Source organism: Protopterus annectens, chromosome 8.part1 (assembly GCF_019279795.1).
Source record: "Protopterus annectens isolate FY-2018-M chromosome 8.part1, PAN1.0, whole genome shotgun sequence".
Classification (NCBI taxonomy): Eukaryota; Metazoa; Chordata; order Ceratodontiformes; family Protopteridae; genus Protopterus; species Protopterus annectens.
This window is the reverse complement of record NC_056742.1, coordinates 143683328-143707086: the sequence shown is the minus strand read 5'-3', so window position 1 is coordinate 143707086 and position 23759 is coordinate 143683328. Positions and strand designations below refer to the sequence as shown.

The window sequence follows — 23759 nt, the reverse complement described above, 5'->3', positions numbered from 1 at the left end:
TTTTAATGAGTTTGATTTGAAATTTGTTGATAGGATTGAGGGATCTAATACTGATTTTTTGGATGTCAGTATTATTATAAAGGCCCTGGATGGGACAATGATAACTAGCCTTTATAGAAAACCATTTACTAAAATACACTGCTGGAGGTGAGTAGTTGCCACCCTAAGCACATGATAATGAATATACCAAAGACACCGTTTCAGAGACTGAGATGTATTTGTAGTGATGATGAGGATTTCAGAACTGAAGCTGATAAAATGAGCGGGAGATTTTCTAAGATGGGGTACAATGAATCCCAAGTTAGGATGGCAAAAAATAGGCCTTTGAATTTGAAAAGGGAAAATGTTTTACCTGACACACATGACAATGAGTTTGAATCTCTAGGGCATGAGGAACCTAAGTTATGGTATGTTACCACTTATGGTATGAATACATTTGAAATCAAAGAGATTATTAACAAGCAATGACATGTATTGAAATCGGATGACTTCTTTGACCAATTCCCTGATGAAAATTGCTCTTTTAGTTATCGATGTGGCAAAAATATAGGTGAATCTCTCTCTTGGTTTAGAAAGATGGGTTCGGATAAGGATGATGTTTGGGGGAGATGCTGTAAAGGGGTGTACTAGCTGTAGTAATTGTGTTTATTGTAGAGTAGTTTCCAAGACTAAGTCATTCACATTGGTCAGTAACTCCAAAGCCTTTAATATTAGATATGGGATTACATATCATACAGAATGGGTGGTCTATATGGCTATTTGTCAGTGCAGGGCATTTTATGTGAGACAAACCTCCAGGGCTTTTAAAAATAGAATAGCAGTTCATCTTAGTGGCATCAATTGGAAGTGCCCTAGGAGTGCACTTTATAAACACAAACTCGGACATACTTCCGCACATTTTATTTTTGTTTAAATTGATTTGGTTAGGGGTAAAAATATTTCAGATTTATGTAAACATCATATATTAGATCATAAAGAGAGGTTATGGATAATTAATTTGTGTGCTATGTAAAGGCCAGGACTCAATGAATATTAGTAAAGGGGTGTATTTGAGTTTAGAGTTAGTGTTTAAAGTTTTTTAGTTATTAATATATTTAGTTTTTTATAATAACAATTTTTAGTTATTAATATTAATATTTAAGGTAGCATTAGTAATCAATATCCAAATGTTGATAACTGGTGCTGTTAATATATTGGTACAGTTTGGGATATAGTCTTTCAGAAATATTTTTGTCTGCATTTCTCCATTTATAATGATGTGGCCTTGGATAAGCTGTTACTATTTGCAATAACTGTAAGAAAATGTGTGTTCCTTTAAATTAGTGAAGGATTATGTTTTTTCCATTGCACTGATGATGCCAGGGGGCAAAACTGGTCTGCTTGGTTTGATCATCAATTCCTGAATGGATTATGATGAAGAAGTAAATGCTATTTACCTTATTTTGTGTTCTGCTCATTATTTGTCCACATTGGACTATTTAATTATTTAAGAGCATGTTGGATTTATTTGTTATTCACCATTAGTGTGCTGGATGACTGTGATTGGTGTATTTTGGCTTGGTCTGAGCACCAAGTGTGGAAATGTGCATCAGAAGACTGTTTTTGTATATATATATATATATATATATATATATATATATATATATATATACATGGGATCCAGACACATGCTCGACTAGCATATGTCCGAATCACAAAACATCGAACAAACATACACGAAAGCGCTTAACATCGAAAAGTGCTTCTGTGTATGTGTGCCTATTTCATAGATCGGACTACAGTGCGGATAAGGGAAAATTCCCTTTTCCCCACTGTAGTGCAATCTCAGAGTGAGAATATTAAAGTAGGGAAGTGTGGGGGTTTCCGTAGGAACGTAGATTTTTTTTTGAACTACACATACACGGAAGCACTTTTTGATGTTAAGCACTTTAGTGTATGTGTGTTTGATGTTTTGTGATTTGGACATATGCTAGTCGAGCATGTGTCCTAGACCCATATACATATATATATATATATATATATATATATATATATATATATATATATATATATATCCTTAAAGACTTGCTAGCAACATTTGTGTTCTGTAAGATTAAAAGCTGTGATGTAATGTATTCTGTTACTAACATTTCCTGGCTCCTGATGATTTTTTTGTTTTTGGACTCCCTCCTGCTGGGGCTTGCTCTGCCTGTTCCGTTTGCCCTTCAGGCTCACTCTGCTCCCCTACCTTGCTCCCATATCCCACCCGCCCCCAGTTCTTCTACTTATATTCACTAGGCTGACACTCTCTCACTCTATCCATCCAATTACACACACTTCCTGTTATCCTGGTCACACCTCCTAGACCTACTACATGCTCATGCTTCACTTATGACTTCTTACTACTCTCATATTACTGTCTCATCTCACTACTTATCACCACAACATATTCCAGAAACCCATATTTCATCACACCACTAACCCACCTTATCATACTACTCCATGTACATATCTCACCATCTCTCCTACACCCGTCAATATTACTAGCTTCCAATATTTTCCACGTAAAATAATGCCTACTAAAGACAGTCACTTTAACCCTCAGTTATTCAGCCATGACCTCATCAAACAATTGAAATTACTTACCAATATTGGGTCTAGGCTACTGCTTAGTAGTGACATCCACCCAAACCCTGGACCACTCTCAGATAATACCAACCCACCTAGTCACTCTAGTCACAGCATCCCTACACATCAAATCCTAAACAGAAAAAAAATCAGACCTATTGCTAATTAACATTAATATTAGAAGTATAGCCAACAAATTAGACATCCTCCATGGCAGTCTAGCCACATACTCCCCAGACATAGTAATAATCACAGAAACATGGCTAAAACCAGGTACAAAAGATGATGAAATACTACCCCCAGGTCATTCCATACTATGGGTGGATAGACTCAGCAAAAGAGGAGATGGAGTTGCTATCCTCTTTAAAGACCATCTCATTTTAACTTTCCTTGACTACAAAACCCCACAACTCGACAGTGCAGAAATCATCTATGCCACACTAACTATAAATTCAAGAAAAACACTTATTGGCTGCTATATCCCACCTGGAAATAATGCCTCAACTCTAGAACATTTATTGCACTGGGCAAGTAGTACCCTTAATGAGGAGACATTCATATTGGGTGATTTTAATTTAGACTGGGTTGCATGTGATATAGATCACCCCTCCATCACTTAAACTTGCATGGTTTTAAACAAACTATTCAAGAACCTACCCGAATAGATAAAGCTAGTAAAAAAACAATCAACCTTGGATTGGATATTACTAAATAACTCCTCTCACTCATTCCAATCATATTGCCTTCCTGATAGTCTGAGTGACCATCTACCCCCATTTCATATACGACAACACATATCCCCAGCAAAACCTATGTTTAAACAACTTAGGAAAAAACATAACTTTAATCATGACAACTGCCTAGCTGACCTACAAAGGTGTAATTGGACTCCACTCAAATACCTTGACCTAAATGATGCAGTGAACCACTTTAATAAACCCTTTTTAGATCTATTAAATGCACATGCACCTGTTAGAACCATCAGAGTAAAATCATACTATGCCCCCTGGTTAAACAGAGACACTAGGTCCCTTCTGAAAACTAGAGATAAAGCCTGGGAACTATGGCATAAGACTAACACAGTAGTTTCTAAACAACAGTATCAGGAACTTAGAAATAAAGCAAAAAAAAAACAAACAAATAAAACAGGATGAAATAAATTTCCATCATAACATTCAAAACACATACCAAAAAAAAAACACTTCAAAAACTCTGGCTTGCTATAAACTCAGTCCTTCACCCAGGAGAATCTATTACACCAACAGCAAACATCCACAATAATTCTGATAGCATGGCTACCATTTTTAACAAACATTTTACTGAATCTATAATTGCCCTTTCCAAGCAGGAAATCCCTACTCCTGATACCAAACCAGCCAAGTCTGCAACTAGCAATGCCTCATTCTCTTTCTCCCCAGTTCCTACAGCCACTACAAAAAGACTACTCCAGAAATTAAAACCTACTACACTTCCCATAGATAACTTACCCAGTGAATACCTCAAAATTGCAACTGAATCTATAACTTTCCCAGTATCAATCCTTATAAATAGATCCATTCTCAAAAACAAGGTTTCTCAACTGTGGAAAATCTCCCATCTAATCCAACTTCATAAAGGGGGACCTTCCACAGAACTGACAAACTATCCAATTGCTATTCTTTCACCTCTTTCTAAGCTAATTGAAAGGTGTATTCATCTCCAGGTCATGAAATTCTTACTAACAAATAACCTTCTCTCAAACACTCAGCATGGGTTTCGCCCATCGGATACTACCCCTACTGCTCTCTTTTTTTTCACTAATACCGTAAACCATCACAGGAATAACAGCAACTTTGTATCTGCCATCTTTCTAGACCTATCAAAAGCTTTTTATATGGTCTCCCATTCCAAACTAATAGATGTACTAACTGAACTATCCTTCTCACCATCTGCCACAGCTTGGTTTAATAACTATTTATCTGGCCATCAACAATCTGTTCTATGGCTAGGTGACCTATCTCCGTGCCTTCCTTTATCTATTGGTGTCTCCTAAGGATCTGTCTTAGGCCCTCTCTTTTTCTCCCGCTTTACTAATAAATTACATACAGCTATTCCACATGGTTCTCTAATACAGTATGTGGATGATTCAGCACTTATCTGTGCTGTCACTTCTCTATCAGCTCTTCATTCTCAAACACAGGAATCTTTCACTTCTGCTGAAACATGGTTAGCCAATGCTCATCTAATCCAGATCCCAAACAAAACTAAATTATTACTCTTCCAACCTAATAAGACATCTATCTCATGCCCACCATTTAACAAAATAGCCAAATACAATGCTGTCATCTCCCGACAGCCCATGTAAAGCTTCTTGGAGTGGAAATAGACAATAACCTGAAATTTGACTTACATGTCTCCCTAACAATAAAAAAGTCCATAAGAAACTTGGAAGTCTACATAGGCACAACAGGTTCCTGACCAAAATGGCCAAAATTACATTAGCACAAACCCATCTGCTCTCCACTCTACTATATGCCTCTCCAATTGTAACTAATCTTAGGAAAACTGACCTATCTAAGCTAGAAGCATGTTATAATAAAATTGCTAAGTTTGCATCTGACTGCCCATATAGAATACAACATTCTACAGCTTTAAGGATACTAGACTGGCTTGAACTTCCCAACATTATTCTTTATAACCAGTTCTCTCTAACTCACAAAATTGCAACACAACCAACCAGAATCCCTGCGCTACAAAATCTCATCCTTCCTTACAGTTCCAGCAGACCACTTCACTCTAACAATAAGAACTTACTCACCATCTCCAAGGCCAACAATACTGCAGGATAATCTTTATTTTACAGCTATATATCTTGTATATGGAACTCCATTCCTAACTCCATTCTCTCAATCTCATCCACTAACCACTTTAAGCCATCATTTAAAGCTTATCTAAAAATGGCTATGTTCCTGTACTAACTCCTCGTGAATGCTCTGATACATCACAGTATACCACAACCATATCCAACTTCTTCCCCTGTGTTTAATCTTTTATTCCTACAGGCCTGTCTTAACCTTATATCTTGACATAAGTCATACTTTACAAATAGCACTAGCTAATTACAAAGCCTAGGTTTTGTTGTCATGGTGTAACAAATTTGTATTTTCTTATATATACTACATTTTGTTTAATTTATACTTTATTGATTATTGTAATTCATGCATTAAAATTTATTGTTACTCATGGAGCTTTTCTTGCCGGGTCTCTGCTGAAAATGGACCTGTGTCCAGTCTGACTTTTCCAGTAAACAAATGATAAATAAATAAATAAATAATATTATATTTTATATATATATATATATATATATATATATATATATATATATATATATATATGAAACATCTGGGTAAGTAACCACTTGTTCATCATGGTGAACTTTGCCCTTTCCACTCTGTAGTGCGATCTCAGATTTGGCATATTTAATTGAGGGGGTGTGGAGTGGGGGCATTGTTTCTAGTTTTCTATTTTTTGGTATTCCGGAGACATGGTTACTTACCCAGAGTTTGTTAGTCTGTGTTCCAGGTGTTCATTTTTGTGACTTTTCGGCAATTTTGTCTCATTCTTGTGGGATTCTATCTTGTGGCTTTTCTGTCTTCTCAGGTACACCCATATATATATGTGTGTGTGTGTGTGTGTGTGTGTGTGTGTGTGTTTGCGTGTGTGTGTTTGCGTGCGTGTGTGTATATACATATATATATATATATATATATATATATATATATATATATATATATATATATATATATATATATATATATATATATATATATATATATATATATATATATATATATATATATATATATATATAAATATACACACACACACACACACACACACACACACACACACACACACACACACACACACACACACACACACACACACACACACACAAGCACACAAACACGCACACACATATACATGTGTGTGTGTGTGTGTGTGTGTGTGTGTGTGTGTTTGTGTGTGTGCGTGTAACTTTGAACCTCACCTAATCAAACTTAATGTTCGACTCTTAAAAAGGGGGCAAGCTCTCCTGCACCCCCTACCCCTACTAACTATATATACCAATTCCAAGATCATACTAATGGAAAGGGCAAGTTCTCTAATTCTCTTTCTGTTCCACAATCTTACACACACACAAAAAAGGCAATAATTTCTGAGCAGATGATTTTCACTCAGCTGCATCAGCTTTTCACTTTTAGACAAAAAATTGTTGATGAAAGGTTGGACTCATACATAGATAAAGTGATACAGACAATATATATATCTAGATCTCTATATCTCTCTGTATGTATCTATCTGTCTATATATATATTCTTTTCTTTGCATAGGCTGTATAGTTCTATTCAGACAAAGCTGATGTGTTGGACTTCATCTTTTGATTAGAGACAGTATTCTAACTTTAGAAATGGATTGCCTTTTTATTATAACATGACTTTATTTTGCTATACGAATAGTTCATTTAAGTTTGTCTCAAGTTTATTTCTTAACATCAAGTGTTTCAGCATCATCCACTTCCTCTTCCTTGCTGCCCCAGCTTAACTGGCCACATCATGTGGCTTGGAGACATCCTGACCTATCATATATAAACTAAGTAGACCTATGAGATTACAAATCTGCCACATTTTAAATCCGTCTACCACTGTATGGAGTTTGTATTGCTAATGTAGCACAGTCACAGTATTTTAGTTTACAAAATGCTCTCACATGATCATCTACATCACCATTGTCCTTCATGTCAGATACATTTGCATGTCAGTGATTTATACCAGCTTATTTGTTTTTTCATGCAGCTTTTTAAAAGGCAGAGCTGGGTGTCACAAAAATCCTCTATCAGCATGAATCGCTGTTTCTGAGTTATGCAAGACAGTTTTCTTCTTGTGTATGTCAATACAGTAAGTGTTTATTCAGAATGTATTTTGCAAGTATCTTAGAAACTGTCTCCCCAGTTTTCACAAAGTATGATATAGAATGTTCTAATCCTGATTAATCCTGATTAACATTAGACATCACATGACTTGGAAAACAAACTAGCTGAGAGGAACAGACCATATCGAAGGGTATGCCTTTACTGTCCTTTAATAGGATGCCTCACTGATATTTTAAATGTGTCCAGAAAAGTTCTATCCTTTGGTTAATGTAATGCGTCATGCTTATTTTATGACACCAGACACTTGGGAGGCCAGAATAATTATATACTAGCTCATTGCATTTATTTTTCATACAACTTTCAAGTACAAATACAGCACTGAAATATCTGTACGTTGTTAGCATCACATTTAGCTCACCACTTTCCATTTGTACTGTGGTAGCCCCTGTTAGGTTTACATGGAACAGATCAGTCTAACCTCAATTGTATACATCATCATGGAGATCTGGCTTCACCACAACTTCTCTACTTTAAAAAGAGAACAGAATTCTCATTTAAGTTTAACATATTATGCACATTTGCAAATCAATATATTTGTAAGCACATACTTTTCATTTTAAAAATATGCAACATCAAAAACATTTGACATTAGTTTATAACAGTTTATATCTCTCATTAATAAAGGAAATATTTATGCTTTTACAGTCACAAAACATAATTTCCTGTTCACAGTCATTTTAATACTTACCTGTTTATGAAACTATTACAGGCCCTTAGTACCTCAATGGCAGTTTTACCTCATGCCTTTTTGAAGTAACTCTTAGAGGGTGTGGATGTGAGGGGCTTGATGTCTGGCTTCTCAGGGTACAGTGAGGAATGTTACTGGCACTGAAATTTAAGGCTGGGATATAAGGCCCCTTTCAATACCTCCTGGCCCACCTTACTCATGAGTACAAACCACAAGCTTAGCCTTGTCCCTAATCCCAACCTTGCACATTACTTTATGAAAAATATTTCTTTAATAGCAGTTGTAATAAGACAAAATTGGTGTGTTGATATTGTTAAACTGTTAGTTTGTTTTGATTAACCGATCACAAAAGGAGAATAATTGTTTTCCTTTTGTGATTGCCTGAGTTTAAATTATTATAGTTTATTGGTAAAGTACTGAGTTGAAGATGTCATCTAGTGAGTGTCTGTGATTATTCAATTTGTAGTTTTATAATGTACTGATATATATGTGCGCATATCATGAAACATGTAAGCAATGGGACACAGTATGCTTGTGCAGGGTAGGGAAGTACTTTATATCACTGAGAACTGAGTAGGATTTGTAGGTTTTGTTTTGCTTTGTGCCAAGTATAGAGTAAAAGTAGCTTTAAGACTGGCTGTTCATAGTCTGACCAAAACATATACATCTATATTTGAGTTACAATGCTTGAATAATTAAGAAAAGACAAAAGTTAAAGCAGTATACTATTATAGTGATAGTTGTGGGTTGCAGGGATAAAAAAAAATAAAGAGAAGTGAGGTCAAACATCAGTGGCCTGTAATATCATGTATTTGTAATATGTGTGTGATGATGTGAGGTATTGCTAGCTATGCCAGGAGAAGTAAGGCAGTGTATGTGTACCATACATCTGAATAGTTTGCTGGAGTTTTGTAAAGAATTATGTCTTTGTATATCAAACTGATTTGTACAAATGCTTGTATTGAAAAATGTATTTGTAAAGCTGCTTGTCTTAAAAATGTGCTAACAGTGGGTCCTGCTGGACAGAAAAGAAATACACATGTATGTTAGACTGTATTGTAACTGTTGAAATGAATATATTGTAAAACAGGATACTGGAAAGGAAAACATTAATCTCAGTCCAGCTAACTTTGCAAAACAGTATGAAATTAGATTACCTGGTTTAGGCCATAAAGATTGTATCTTACAGTTCTGATTGCAGCCAGACACAAAATGCCTGTGATAACCAGGACAAGGAATCCTACTGTATTTTCCTTCGGGGTGACCTAATTGCTACCCTGGAAGAGTGGAAGTTTTTGAAATGGTTTTATAGCTTCCAGATGTTATAACACATCTTAGAAAAGGTCTATGTGTGTATTATGACACATATGTGCTAGATTCTGGTTCAGTTTCTAGTAAAAGGGGTGCTGTGAGAACCAGAAATCAGATGACCAGATATATGTGATGTCATTCTCTAATCCAGCTCTGAAATAATGTTTTAATACTAGATGAGACAGAACAGTTTTTGAAACCTGACAAAGAAGGATGTCACCCTCTTCATCTTGCCTTGCTTTAATAAGTAACAAGGGAACTGTAATTCTTTAGATTAGTCAGGAAAATATAGTGTGATTTGTTAAGTAATGTTTTTCTGTATCTGTGTGACTCTGTCTGTGTTATTTTCAATATTTCATGTGGTTGAAACTTTTGTGTTTATTATAAATAGAGATTTAGTATTGTCATGCTCTTTTATTATTCCTTACTAAATATATTTAAACTTTTCATTGTGGCTGGTCTTTTAGAGAATATTTAACCTTTGAGAGTACTTATATTTATTTGGTGACATTCTGGCCACTCCTGAAAGCCTTGTTACATTGGTCACATACTACTATTTGTATTAGTATTAATTTTACTCAGTATAATTGGATACCCTGGTAGTAAGAGCCTTAGAGTTGCTGGCTTTCGAGTCTTCTGGTGGCAATATCTACCTTATAGACTGGGCAGAGGTAGCATAGCTGGTAAATCTGTGCCAGCCTTTCCCAGGTGTGTGTGTGTGCATATGTGTGTGTGTGTGTGTGTGTGTGTGTGTGTGTGTGTGTGTGTGTGTGTGTGTGTGTGTGTGTGTGTGTGTGTGTGTGTATGTGTGTGTGTGTGTCTGTGTGTGTGTGAAAATCAAATCTCTAAGAGTGTGTGTGTCAACTACTTGGAGTAGGGACACAGAACACTGGTTCTACAGAGAGGGTGGTGGAGAACTTGGCTGTGGACTCAACTGTACAGTTGTGCCAGTGTGGAGTCTTATTTGGGGCCTGGTATGAGACAAGGAAACCCAGCCCCAGGATAGTGTGTTCCCTGTGTGCTTTTAAGGGAAATTGTGCTTGGTGCAGAGAGCTGCATCTGGAAATACTGTATGTATCCATTTTTGTTCTAAATGAATGTCCCTCACCATTGTCCATGGTAAGAATTGAGGCTCCTTGATTACTGGCACAGAGGAGGGAAATCAAATATTGTTGAGCAGTGGTGTGGATATTAATTGAATTTCTGTAGCCTGAAGGCGGTTGTCACTGAAGGTGTGTGTAGTCTCAGCAGCCACAAGATAAACATACAGAGTTTTATTTTCATTACTTATTTTTTGTTAGTTTAGTTTAGTTTAGTCAGGGAAAGCAGGCGAAGATGTCAGCAGAGGATTATTGCAAGCTGACAAAGAACCATTTGGCCAAGGTGTGTGAAGCCAAAAGACTAGTGCATGATAACCTGAATAAAGAGGAAATGATTTCAGCCTTAATCACAGCTGCAGCACAGAACAGCAGCCAGGAGGACAGCCATTTTGGTGATGGGATGTGCAGCCCTCAGAAACAGGACAGTTCACCTTTTCCTGAGAGGAGTTAAAACCCATCTGGAGTTAAAGACCTGAACTGGAGGCCACACATTTGGAATTAGAATCAACACATGACTGCGGCATTTGGAGGCTGAAAAAAATAAAAAGCAGCGTCAACATGAGAGGGAGATGCTGACTCTTCATCAGGGTCATGGAGGTAATGGAGAAGGGAATAACTGAACCACAGACTCAGTAAAGCTCAGTAAATTTCTTCCACAGTTTACAGAGTATGATAATTTTGATAGTTTTATTCATATATTTGAAAGAGTATGTAAACAGTATAATGTTGACAAAGGGCTCTGGGTATGGTTCCTGACCCCCTTACTCCATGGAAAAGCTGTAACTGTTATTTCTAAATTGTCTGATACTGATTGCTCAAACTATGATAAAGTTAAACAATGTTTATTGGACTGCTTTAACACCTGAAGGTTACATAAAAAAGGTTTTGTGAGCATAGACACAAGGCAGATGAAAGTGTATGTGATTATATTGCTGAGTTAAGCATTTATTTTCATAGGTGGGTGAGTGTTTGTCAGGCCACCACTTTTGAAAGGCAGGCAGAACTTTTGATGAGGGGACAAGCCCTTAACACTTTGCCTGAGGACATAAGAATCTGGTTGACAGACCGGGAGTGTAACTCTGCAGATGAGCTGGGGAGAAAAGAGGATCTCTTCTTAGCAAGCATTATATCACTGTACAAGAAGGGGGTACCCAGTGCTGCACATGGATATAAGAGAACCCATGGTAGGCAGCCTAAACCATCCCAACAGAGTCCACCAATTAAAGGGGAAGCCACTAGTTCAGGTACACAGCCAGGATCAAGAGTTAAATGTTTTAAGTATAACCAGTGGCACCATGTAGCATACAGATGTCCATGGAAACAAGGTGGGGAACAAAAGTTGAGGGAGCCAGCAAGTGGGAATAACAGTATGCCAGTGCTAAGTTGTCTGGAGACAATAGGGATACCAGTCTTTCACCAAAGTTTGTATCCTATCTTAGTGGATGGAAAACAGGCCACTGTTAAGAGAGAGACAGCCTCTGGCATAACCATTTTAAAACCTGCAGTGGTTAAACAGGAGCAGTACTTGCTTGTGTAGTCCACTCCAGAGCTTTATGAGGGACCCCATTTCAAATACCTTTGTCCAAGGTTCATTTTGACTGGGAGGATGGAAAAGGAAACAAGCAAGTAGGTGCGTTTGAGGATATCCCTGCAGTTTTCTTGATAGGGAATGATTTCGATAATGCAGTACCTTGTGTGCATGCAGTTGCATGCAGTCAGGCCTGGAGACAGGCATGTGGGTCTGATAGCCTGGAAGAGACCCAGACAGACCCCAGACTTGAAACCAGTGCTGATGAGGTGGCTATTTCTGGGAGGGAGCTACCCTGTAGCAGTGAGCCTGAAGGTGAGCCACAGCTGCTGGTAGGTACTGATGTTCCCTTGGACAGAGTGACTGCAAGGGCAGAAGTGAGTGGTAGTACCTGGGCTGACAGTGAGGCCCTGCTGTCAGAAGATGCCAGACTTCCTGTGGAAGGGGAGCTGGGAAGGGTCACAAAGGTAGAGCTGAGACAGGCTCAGCTCTCAGACCTTACACTGAGAGGCTTGAGGGAGGTAGCTAAGGATGCACCTGATTCTCAAGAAAAAGGGGACTCTGTATACTGGAATAAAGGGTTACTGTATAGAAAATGGACCCCTAAAGGAGGGCTAGTGGGTGAGGTAATACAGTACTAGGTAGTGCTTAGAGTCTACTGTCTGGCACTTCTAGCCATAGCCCATGACATTCCTTTTGCAGGTCATATGGGCATTAAGTGTACCAAGAGATGTATTATGCAGAACATTTATTGGACTAGGATTGCAAGGGATTTAACAGGGTACTGCAGGACCTGTGAGCAGTGTGAAAAAGTAGACAAGGTCAAAGCTCCTTTGATGCCTTTGGCTGTGATTGAGGACCCCTTTCAGAGGATAGCTGTGGATATTGTGGGGCCTCTGAATACACCAAGTTCCACAGGGAAGAAATACATCCTAGTGACAGTAGATTATGTTACTAGATACCCTGAGGAGGTGGCTCTGTTCTCCATCGAGGCAGCAAAGGTGGAAAATGCTTTGTTAGAGATTTTCAGCAAGGTAGGTTTCCTGAGAGAACTACTGATTGAAAGAGGTGCCAATTTTATGTGAGACCTGATGGCTAGTCTGTGGGAGAACTGTGGGATGAAGCACATAAAGACCACCCCCTACCACCCCAGACTAATGATCTTGTGGAGAGGTTAAACTCTACACTAAAGACCATGCTACAGGTATTTGCAGACCAGTTTAAGAGAGAGTGGGACAAAAATGTGTCCCATCTGCTATTTGTAAACAGAGAGGTACCCCAGGAATCCATAAGTTTTTCACCCTTTGAGTTACCATATGGGCATAGGGAGAGGGGGCTTTAGGTTTAATTTATGATGAGTGGGAAGGTGAGTGTGAATCCCACAAGGAGTCTGTTGTGGCATATGCCCTAAGCCTCAGACAAGGCTTAGGGAGCCCATGTGCTTGGCCCAGGAGAACCTGGCAGGAGCCCAACAGGAGAAAAAGGTTTGGTATGACAGGAATGCTCGAGCCCAAGCGTATTCTTGGGACATCAGGTTTTGGTGCTAATTTCTGTCAGACACAATAAGCTGCAGGTAGCTTGGGAGGGACCGTTCAAAATGGTAAGGAAGGTCAGTGATGTTAACTACATGGTAAACCTGCTAGGCAGGAGGCAGGGTCACAAATTGTACCATGTTATCATGATAAAGCCTTACCATGATAGGGAAGCCATGGTGCTGAATATTTGCAGTTGATGGCCGGAGGAGTCTGAGGGGAATCTGGTGACTGATCTCCTCAATGAGACTTGGACTAACACCTCAGTGGAAGGGATAGCAATGTCCCAGTGGCTATCCCCTACCCAAGTTTGAGAAATCTGTGCAGTGTTACAGGAATTTGGAGGTATGCTCACATGAAAACCTGGGTGCAGCGACATGGTGCAGCATCATGTGGATACAGGACCTCAAAGGCCTATCGAGTAGACCCCTTACAGAGTGCCTGAGTCAGTCAGACAGACTCTGAGGGAGGAGATACAGGAAATGTTGGAACTGGGGGTAATCCAGGAGTTCAACAGTTCCTGGGCCTCCCTACTGGTACTGATACCAAAGAAGGATGGCAGCACCAGGCTTTCTGTGGACTACAGAAAACTAAACAGTCACACAGAGTCAGATGCTTACCCCATGTCTAGGACAGATGAAGCTGTAGAGCAGCTGGGTAGGGCTAAAGTATTTGTCCAGTATTGATATGACCAAGGACTACTGACAGGTGCCTTTGACTACCAGCACTAAAAAGAGGTCAGCCTTTGTGACTCCTTTTGGATTATATGAGTTCACGAAGATGCCCTTTGGGATGCAAAATTCCCCAGCAACCTCCCAGAGGCTGGTATATCTTATTCTAGCAGAAGCAGGAGATTATGCCTTTGCTTACCTGGATGATGTTGCTATCTACAGCCATTCCTAGCAAGAACACCTTCAGCATGTCAGGGAGGTTGTGGGCAGACTGGAAAGGGCAGGGTTGACCATTAAGCCCAGTGAGTGTCAGGTGGGTATGGCAGAGGTTTCTAACCTGGGACATAGAGTGGGGAGTGGTAAGATCAGGCCTGAACCTGCCAAAGTGGAAGCTGTTCAGGTGTGGCCTGCCCTGTTACCAAAAAGCAGGTGAGAGCATTCTTGGGGACAGCAGGGTACTATAGAAAGTTTGTTCCCAATTATAGTACAATAGCCGCACCCCTCAAAGACCTGATGAGGAAAAACAGGCCATATAAGGTAGTGTGGATTCCAGTCTGCAAACAGGCATTCCAAAGCTTAAAGGGGCTTCAGGAGGCCCCCCCTGTCTTAGCCAGTCCAGATTACAGCAAATAATTTGTTGTGCAGGTAGATGCTTCGAGCCAGGTTTCCTCAGAGGGAGAAGAGCACCCAGTGGTATATCTCAGCCATAGACTCCAACCTAAGGAGGAATGTTATGCAGCAGGAAAAAAAGAATGTCTAGTCAGGGTATGGGCATCACCCCTATCTGTACGGAAGGAAATTCACTGTAGTTACAGACCACAATCCCTTAACATGGCTACATTGAACCTGCTAGTAAAATGCCAATTTATTAAGGTGGGGCCTACAGTAGCAGGCATATGATGTGCAGCACCATAGTTCGATCAACAATGCCAATACAGATGGGCTGTCAAGACAGTGTATGGGTTAATGTGTTCCCAGAGAGGCTGATGTCCCTCAAACCACGTTTCTCAAGGGTCACTTGAAAAACTAGCTTGAGTCTTCAAAGGGGGGAGAGATGTGATGATGTGAGGTACTGCTAGCTATGCCAGAATTAAGGCAGTGGATTTGTAACTTATGCCAGCATAGTTAGCTGGAGTTTTGTAAAAAATGATATGCCATTTGTATATCAAACTGATTTGTACAGATGCTTGTGTTGAAAAATGTATTTGTAAAGCTGCTTGTGTTAAAATGTACCATCAGTGGGTCCTGCTGGATAGAAATGAAAGACACCTGTATGTCAGACTGTATTGTAACTGTTGAAATGAATATATTGTAACAGAGGATACTTACTTAGAGAAGAGGTTAATCTCAGTCCAGCTAACTTTGAAAAATAGTATGGAAGTAAATTACCTGGCTTAGGCCATAAAGATTGTATCTTGCAGTTCTGATTGTAGCCAGAGACAAATTGTCTGTCAAAACCAGGACAAGGAATCCTACTGTATTGTCCTTAGGGTTGAACTAATTGCTACCCTGGAAGGGTGGATGTTTTTGAAATGGTTTTATAGCTTCCAGATACTAGAACACATCTTAGCAAAACTCTATATGTGTGTATTATGACACATATATACTAGATTCTGGTTCAGTTTCTAGTAAAAGTGGTGCTGTGGGAACCAGAAGTCAGATGACCAGATGTGTGCAATGTCATTCTGTAATAGGTTCATAGGTTCATAGGTAGCTACTAGGCTATCTGCCCGAGAGCATTTATAAGCCTAGCCAGAATGTGTGGGCTTTTGCCGCCCCATTGATTAATTAACTGATCCTCTGTAAAGCAGAGCCAATGAAGTGATCCCAGGGGTGTATTTTCTGTTACCCATCCACTCGTCAAGGTTTCTCTTGAAGAGTGTTAGTGAGGGGCTCTGCCTGATGTAATTTGGAATTTTGTTCCAAAGCATGGGGAGTCTCTGTGACAGGGATCTATCCCTCCCGCATGTTCTATTTATCGTTGTGGCGAGGTTTAGCTCACTAGCACGTGGCTCGCAGTCACTTGGATTTCTTTAGGTGGAGAATGTCCATCAATTCTGAGTTGGACATGGCTCTGTAAGTCATGCAGAGATCACCTCTGAGTAAGTGATATGCCACTGAGTACAGCCGGAGTTTTTTCAGTCGGGCTGCATAGGACATATGTTTGAGGCCAGTAATCCTCTTGGTGAGGTACTTTTGTGGTCTTTCCAGCTGTTGGAAGTGTCTTGTGAGGTACATCCCAAATGGGGCATTGCACTCTATGATGGGTCTAATGAGTGATGAGTAGAGGGGCACTATAACTTCTTTGTTTCTAGATGTGAATCCTTTAGTAATTAGATGGGCCACATAGAAGAATTTCCTAACTACTTTGGCAATATGATTGTCAAAGAGAGATTACTATCTACCTGGGTCCCCAGATCTCTTATTACCTCTTCTGTATTAAGGGGGCTGCCACCTATGTGGTAATTTGTGGGTGTTTTGTTTTTCCCAAATGGGATGACTATGCATTTTCTGGCATTTAGCTTGAGGCCATGACTTTGACACCAGGTGTCCATCTCAGTAAGGCCCTTTTGGAGGATGTCCGTGTCAGATGGCGAGTCAATTAAGGCTCCCAGTTTGCAGTCATCAGCGAACTTAGTTAGCCATAGTCCTCCTGTGTTTGCCTGTACTTCTGAGAAGTATATGCCAAACAGTAGGGGTCCCAGGACCGAGCCTTGCGGGACACCACTTGTGACTGGTTTAGAGTCGGACCTGGAGCCCGCTATTCAACACTGAATCCAGCACTGAAATGATTTTTCAATACTAGATGAGACAGAAGTCTGTTTTTGAAACCTGACAAAGAAGGATCACTCACCCACTTCATCTTGCCTTGCTTTAGTAAGTAACCAGGGAATAGTAATTCTTTGGATCAGTCAAGAAAATATAGTGAGATTAGTGAAGTACTGTTTTCTATATCTGTGAGAATCTATCCATCTGTGTTATTTTTAATATTTCCTGTGATTGAAACTCTGGTGTCTACTGTAAATAGATATTTAATAGTTTCATGTTCTTTTATTATTTACTATGAAATATATTTAAACTTTTTATTGTGGCTGGTCTTTTAGAGAATATTTTAACCTTTGAGAGTATTTATATTTATTTGGTGACACTGTTGTCACTTCTGAAAGCCTTGCTGCATTGGTCAAAAACTACCATTTGCATCAGTATTAATTTTACTCATTGTAATTGAATGCCCCAGTGAAAGCTTTAAAGCTTGTGTGTGTGTGTGTGTGTGTGTGTGTGTGTGTGTGTGTGTGTATATATATATATATATATATATATATATATATATATATATATATATATATATATATACATATATATATATATATATATATATATATGCATACAATATATATATATATATATATATATATATATATATATATATATATATATATATATGCACTACAGAATCCTGAAAGACCAAAATCCTGAAGACCAAAGTCCTGAGACCAAAATCCTGAAAGTTCAAAATCCTGAAAACTCAAAATCCTGAAAACACACAGGATACCAACACTTACAATATTCCTGCACAAGTACAAACAGAAACAAATAAAAAACAAACCATATTACTCTTCTCCAAGTATAAGCAGGGGGCAAGCCCCCCTGCACCCCCCACATGGGGGGGTTGTGCTCCCCATACCCCCCTGCTACTTAAATATATCAACTCCGAGATTGCATTTAGTATACTGAAGTGCAGTCTCGTAGTTGTTATATTTAAGTAGCAGGGTGCAGGGGGACTTGCCCCCCTGTGTATAGTTGAAGGGTAATATGTTTCTGTATGTACTTGTGCTGGAATATAGTCATTGTTGGCATCCTGTGTGCTTTCAGGATTTTGAGTTTTCAGGATTTTGAAATTTCAGGATTTTGAGTTTTCAGGATTTTGGTCTTCAAGATTTTGGGCTTTCAGGATTCTGTAGCGCTCCTATGAATAAATATATATATATATATATATATATATATATATATATATATATATATATATATTTTTTTTTTTTTTTTTAATTTATTTAACAGTTGTTTAGCGGAAAAGTCCAACTTGGAACAAAGCCATTTTTTAGTGGAGGCTCAGGAAGAAATGCTCTAGATGCATGTCTTTGTAATGTGGGAAGAAACCAGAGTACGCAGAGAAAACTCACATGAACGCAGGGAGGACATGCAGACTCCCCATAGAAGGCACTCCAGCCGTGAATTGAACCAAAGAACATCTTGCTGTGAGACAACGATGCTACAGCTGCAGCACTGTACAATGGCACAGTGGTGCAGTGGTAGCAATTCTAACATACTGCAGTGTCTATTTACAATCTATTGCCTTTAGTGTTCTGCAGTACATTGAGTGGGAACATTCTCATAGCCAAAAACAGCTAATAAGGATTTAACAGACTGTCAAGGGTGTATATAGGAGGGCTTCCTGAAAGCAATAAATCAGGAAGTTAGTTTCTTACATTGAAGGTCATTACAAGGAAGTTTTTGGAAGTGCTGAATAAGACATTCAAATTACCAGATGAAAAGTTCAGATTATTAAGTGCATAGATTAAGTGACTGCTAAGGAAGGAAAAATGTAGGATGGAAGAGGTGATGTCAGTGCTGGCACTATTCAGTTTCCATGTAGGGTAGCAGGACCAGGTAGGATCATTATACATAGCATCACTAGCAACCCTCTTGAAGGGTAAGCACTGCAAAATTAGGATCCCACTTAGCATAAAGCATGGCATGAGTGTCTGGCTGTATTTTGAAGGTTTATAATGTCATTTCCTTTTGTCAGAATAAAAGGAGAGACATCAACCTGGAGCTCTACAGACACAGCAGGTCTAGTACAGATGGGGGTCCCCAAAGGGAAATGGTTTGAATGTTGAATGTCATTGTCAAATGGAGTGGGCACATTCTAGCTTCCCAATAGATGCTACCTACCTAGTGCCAATGTCTATTTGAACAGACACAGTACTGTGTGTGTGAGTGTGTGTGTGTGTGTGTGTGTGTGTGTGTGTGTGTGTGTGTGTGTGTGTGTGTGTGTGTGCATGTGTGTATATGTGTATGTGTTGGGGGGTGGGGCAGGAAGATCAGAGATGTCCAACACAAACTGTATTCCACTTAGACAACTAGGCTGTAGTGCAGGTGCTATCAAAATAAATATGAAAACTCAGAAAGAGTGCGAATGTTGTTAAAGTGTTTGATGTTAGAATATTTTAAGTTAAATATAATTTTTTTCTGCAATTTATTTTCTAGGCACACTGAATACTATTGCTGACAATCTTTCTCATTTCCAGATGTACATGTTTTGAAGCTTACTGCTGACTGGGGAGCCTCAGAAGACCATTTTGTCAGATCAGGTATGGGTAAATGTAAGGCAGATGCAGGGCAATAAATAAAAGATTCCTGAGCACCTAGCTCTTGGAAGTCATACAAATTGGGCTTGTAGGGATTATCAGGCATTCCTAGGTACAACTGAGCAGCAGAATAGACATCACACTTTGAGAACCATATTCAAATACTTTCCTCACAAATGGACCATTAGAGCACACCTTGCTGTTTTAAATTTCACCTTCCAAACATGGAGTCTGGTGGAACATACCAAGTAGTGGACAGCTGGTAGTTTACTGAGGGGGCGGTCCAGAAGAAAGCCTAAGAAAGCCACTGGACTAAAGTGTGAAAACTACTACTTTGCTATTTTTTCTTTCTGTGCATTCAAAAGGAGTAAACGTTTAGGTAATGGGCAAGAAAGACCACCCACCTATTTATTTGGGAGATGTTATCATTTCAAAGGGCAAGGTGGTCAATTGTTAGAGGGCAGCAGACCAGACCAAGACAGAAATGGTTGGCAGGTGGCATGGATAAGAACTTGGTTTGTTTTACTTTGACTAGTTAGATGAGCAATTCCCTTAAAGTCCCTTGTGTGGGGGACATAGAGTGGGTTACCTCATATATATCTCTATCAAACAGACCTAGTAGTTTCAGTTAGTACTAAAGAAGTTCTTAAGTCATATGGTGGTCAACCTAGTTTGATTTTTGGCTCACTCTATTTGGGTAGTTGAAGCCCTGAGCTGGCTGACCAGGGAACATCAGCAGGCATTATCAACAGGAGTTGCAGATAGCATTCTGCAGCCTGTAAGAGTTACAAGAGATAATAAAAACAGGGAGATGAGGTTGGAAAGGGGGTATTCAGAGTAATCAGGCAGTTATGGAAGGGACTGGATGCTTAGGAACTTGAAGGTGTTTCTATTGTTTCTTTAAGACTTTTAAAGGACAGAATATGGTCTGGATGCTTGGTGATTCATACATCTTTTTGAATGAGAAATGGGTCCAAGAGGATTAACAAAGTATAAACAAATAACATAAAAATAAAAAGAGCCAAGGCAGGAGAGGAGTCAAATGGGTTTTAAAAGGTTAGAATGCAGGGCACAATGGAATGGTATCTGTAGGTTGAAGTGGAAGCAACTATCACTGTTTATACATCATTTGTCAAAGAATTTAAAGAAACTGTCATCATCATCATCATCATCATCATCATCATCATCATCATCTTTGTTCACCAGGGAGGGTCTGGTCCAGAATTATTCTGAGACCGATTTGTGGTACTATTTGTGAAACACATGGTGGGTAGAAAGGACTAGGAGGTTTATTTAGAAAACAATGCTCAAGAAAGGCCAAATGGGGAGTTTCATGATACTTATGCACTATGATCTTGTGGACAGGGATCCAGTGTTGTACCAACCAGACAGCGTCCATATGACAGACACACGCCAGGATTTATATAACTTCCATTTATAATTGCCACTGCATAATCTCTTACTAGGATAGAAAAAACAGGTCTTACAGGGCAGGTGACTGAGAGAAGAAAAGGGTAAGGGAGAAAAGAAAAGGGGACCAAAAGAGAGTTAGCTCCTAGTATTGTTAGTTACATTTTCTTAAAAGGAGGGAAAAGGCAGCCATTTTTGTCCAAGAGGAAAGGGTTGGAAGGGTGGCCTAATGGTTAAGGTGTTTGCCTTTCAAACACAAGGTGCAGAGTTTGAGTCTCACAAGGGATAATTGGCTAGGCTTACAATGGCTCGCAAGGGCAGTTAACCTAGTACTAACCTATGAATCATCCTATGAATCAAGTAGCCTGATTGGTGAATGTCTAAGTCATTGAAAGAGGTATGGTGGTGTGGTTGACACCCACAGCAAAATCTTAACAGATTTTGACAAAACCTGATTACCAGAGGTATGAGAGTAGGCAAATAGGGCACTTTTAACTGATTGCAATACATTTATGTGAGCTGTATGGAGGAAAGAATACCTCCTTTAATGGTCATGAAGTTCCAGGAAACAGAATGAGTAAATAGTGCTGGGCTCAGAATGTTCCATCCACCCTGGGGCTGGAAAAAAGTGGGATAGTTACCTCCTGAGTGGGTTCATTGCAGTATAACTCACACACAACAGATTCTGGTCAGCAATCTTGGCTTTGAATGAACAGCAGAGCAAAATTTATGTATCATAAATGCTTCAAAATTTAATGTGGCATGGCCTTCTGACTTGGAAGGCATAGTATGAGGAAAAAATAAATAAATCCGTGTCAATACCCTGCCTCATAGCAAGAGGTTCTCCAGTTCGATCCTTGGCTGGGGTGCCTTTTGTGCGGAGTCTGCATGTCCTCCCTGTGGTCACGTGGGTTTCCTCCGGGTGTTCCGGTTTCCTCCCACATCCCAAAGACACGCTGCAGGTGGATTGGACACTCTAAATTGGCCCTAGGCATGAGTGCATGCATGTGCCTTCTGTGGAAAGTTGGGTGCCGGGCTGGCAACTCAACACCATAAAACTCCACTGCCAATCTTGAGCGGACAGGTGTTCCATTGTGGCGACCCCTAACCGGGACAAGCAGAAAGAAGAAGAAAAAGAAGAAGTGTCAATACCCTCTGAGTGTAAATATGCACATAAATCTGTCATTGAATTAAAACTGGGTATGTATGGTGTTTTTTAATGGCATAGAAAATAAATATTGATATTGATGATTATAACCTATCACAATAAAAACAATGGATAGTTTTGTGTGTGTGTGTGTGTGTGTGTGTGTGTGTGTGTGTGTGTGTGTGTGTGTGTGTGTGTGTGTGTGTGTGTGTGTGTGTGTGTGTGTGTGTGTGTGTGTGTGTGTGTGTGTGTGTGTGTGTGTGTGTGTGTGTGATGACAAGCTGCCAATCAAACACATTGTGTACCTTGATGTTCACAGATTGGCAGAATTAATTGAGTTGGAACTAAATCATTTTGCAGATGATGGGGCAGAGATTATTTGCTAATGTCATGGGTGGAATCATTCATTTTTTGGACCAAACAATTTAAGACCACTTACATTAGGCTAATGACCACCAGGGTCTTTGTACGCCTAGCTATGCAACCTAACCCAGTTTTGTCCTTGAGTACCTTGGGCACTTATATTGTGGGGGAATGTTAATAAGGAGATAGATAAGGGTTATGTGAAGGAAAGTTGGGGAGAACAGTGTGAACAGTCTCCTGCTGTCAAAATATATAAATTTCCCACATTTGGGGAAATTACAGGGGTCAACCCAACTGAATTGGAATGGAAGATCCTCATTCTGGAGAAACCACCTTCTTGATAGTGGTATTCCCCCTTCCAGGAACTACTGTTCTATACATTGTTATACACATTGTTAAAATCAAATGGAGGAAGAAATCTGAAACAGCTAACTTTTCAGTGAAATACATTGTTTCCACTACACTTGGGTTTAGTAAAAAACTGTACTGCACAGATGGCTCAAAATGCAGAAAACATGAGCTATATGTTGAGATCCATTCAAGTGAAAATACAGACATTTTTGTGATCTCTCAAATGAAAAGAGCTTGTGCTTTAAGAATCCAAGTGTGTTTTTATCATTGATTGATAAATCATTTAATCAGGTGGCATTTTGGTGAATTGCATATCTAAGTAAAACTGCAATGTCTCACCTTCAGATTAAATTCAGGAAACAACGAACTTGCCAAACAAGGTTTTACTCCAAATAGTATATACAAGTTGGGTGAAGTCCAGATTAAAAGAAGAATTATCGTAGGAGGATAGCATAATGGTTAAGCTGTTTACCTTACAGACACAAGATGCAGTGTTTGATTCTCACATCGAGTAATTGGCTAGGCTTCAAATGGCTTACACAGGCAGTTAGCCTAGTACTAATCTATGAACCTATGAATTAATTTAATACTGAAAGATAAAAAAATGGTTAAACAGGAAGAAAAAATATAGAAGCTTGACTAGAATTGAGGTACTGTATGACATATAAAAATGAAACAAATGATGAAGGACAGACAAAGGCATTAGTAGA

At 39.2% G+C, this 23759-nt stretch overlaps 1 non-coding gene across 1 annotated transcript; it reads right to left on the bottom strand.

The window, feature by feature from the left end:
* Positions 1-22911: 22911 nt before the first annotated feature.
* LOC122810458 lies at positions 22912-23067 on the bottom strand. Its single transcript, XR_006366108.1, has one exon. It is a non-coding gene; the product is annotated as a U1 spliceosomal RNA (small nuclear RNA).
* Between the last annotated feature and the right edge of the window lie 692 nt (positions 23068-23759).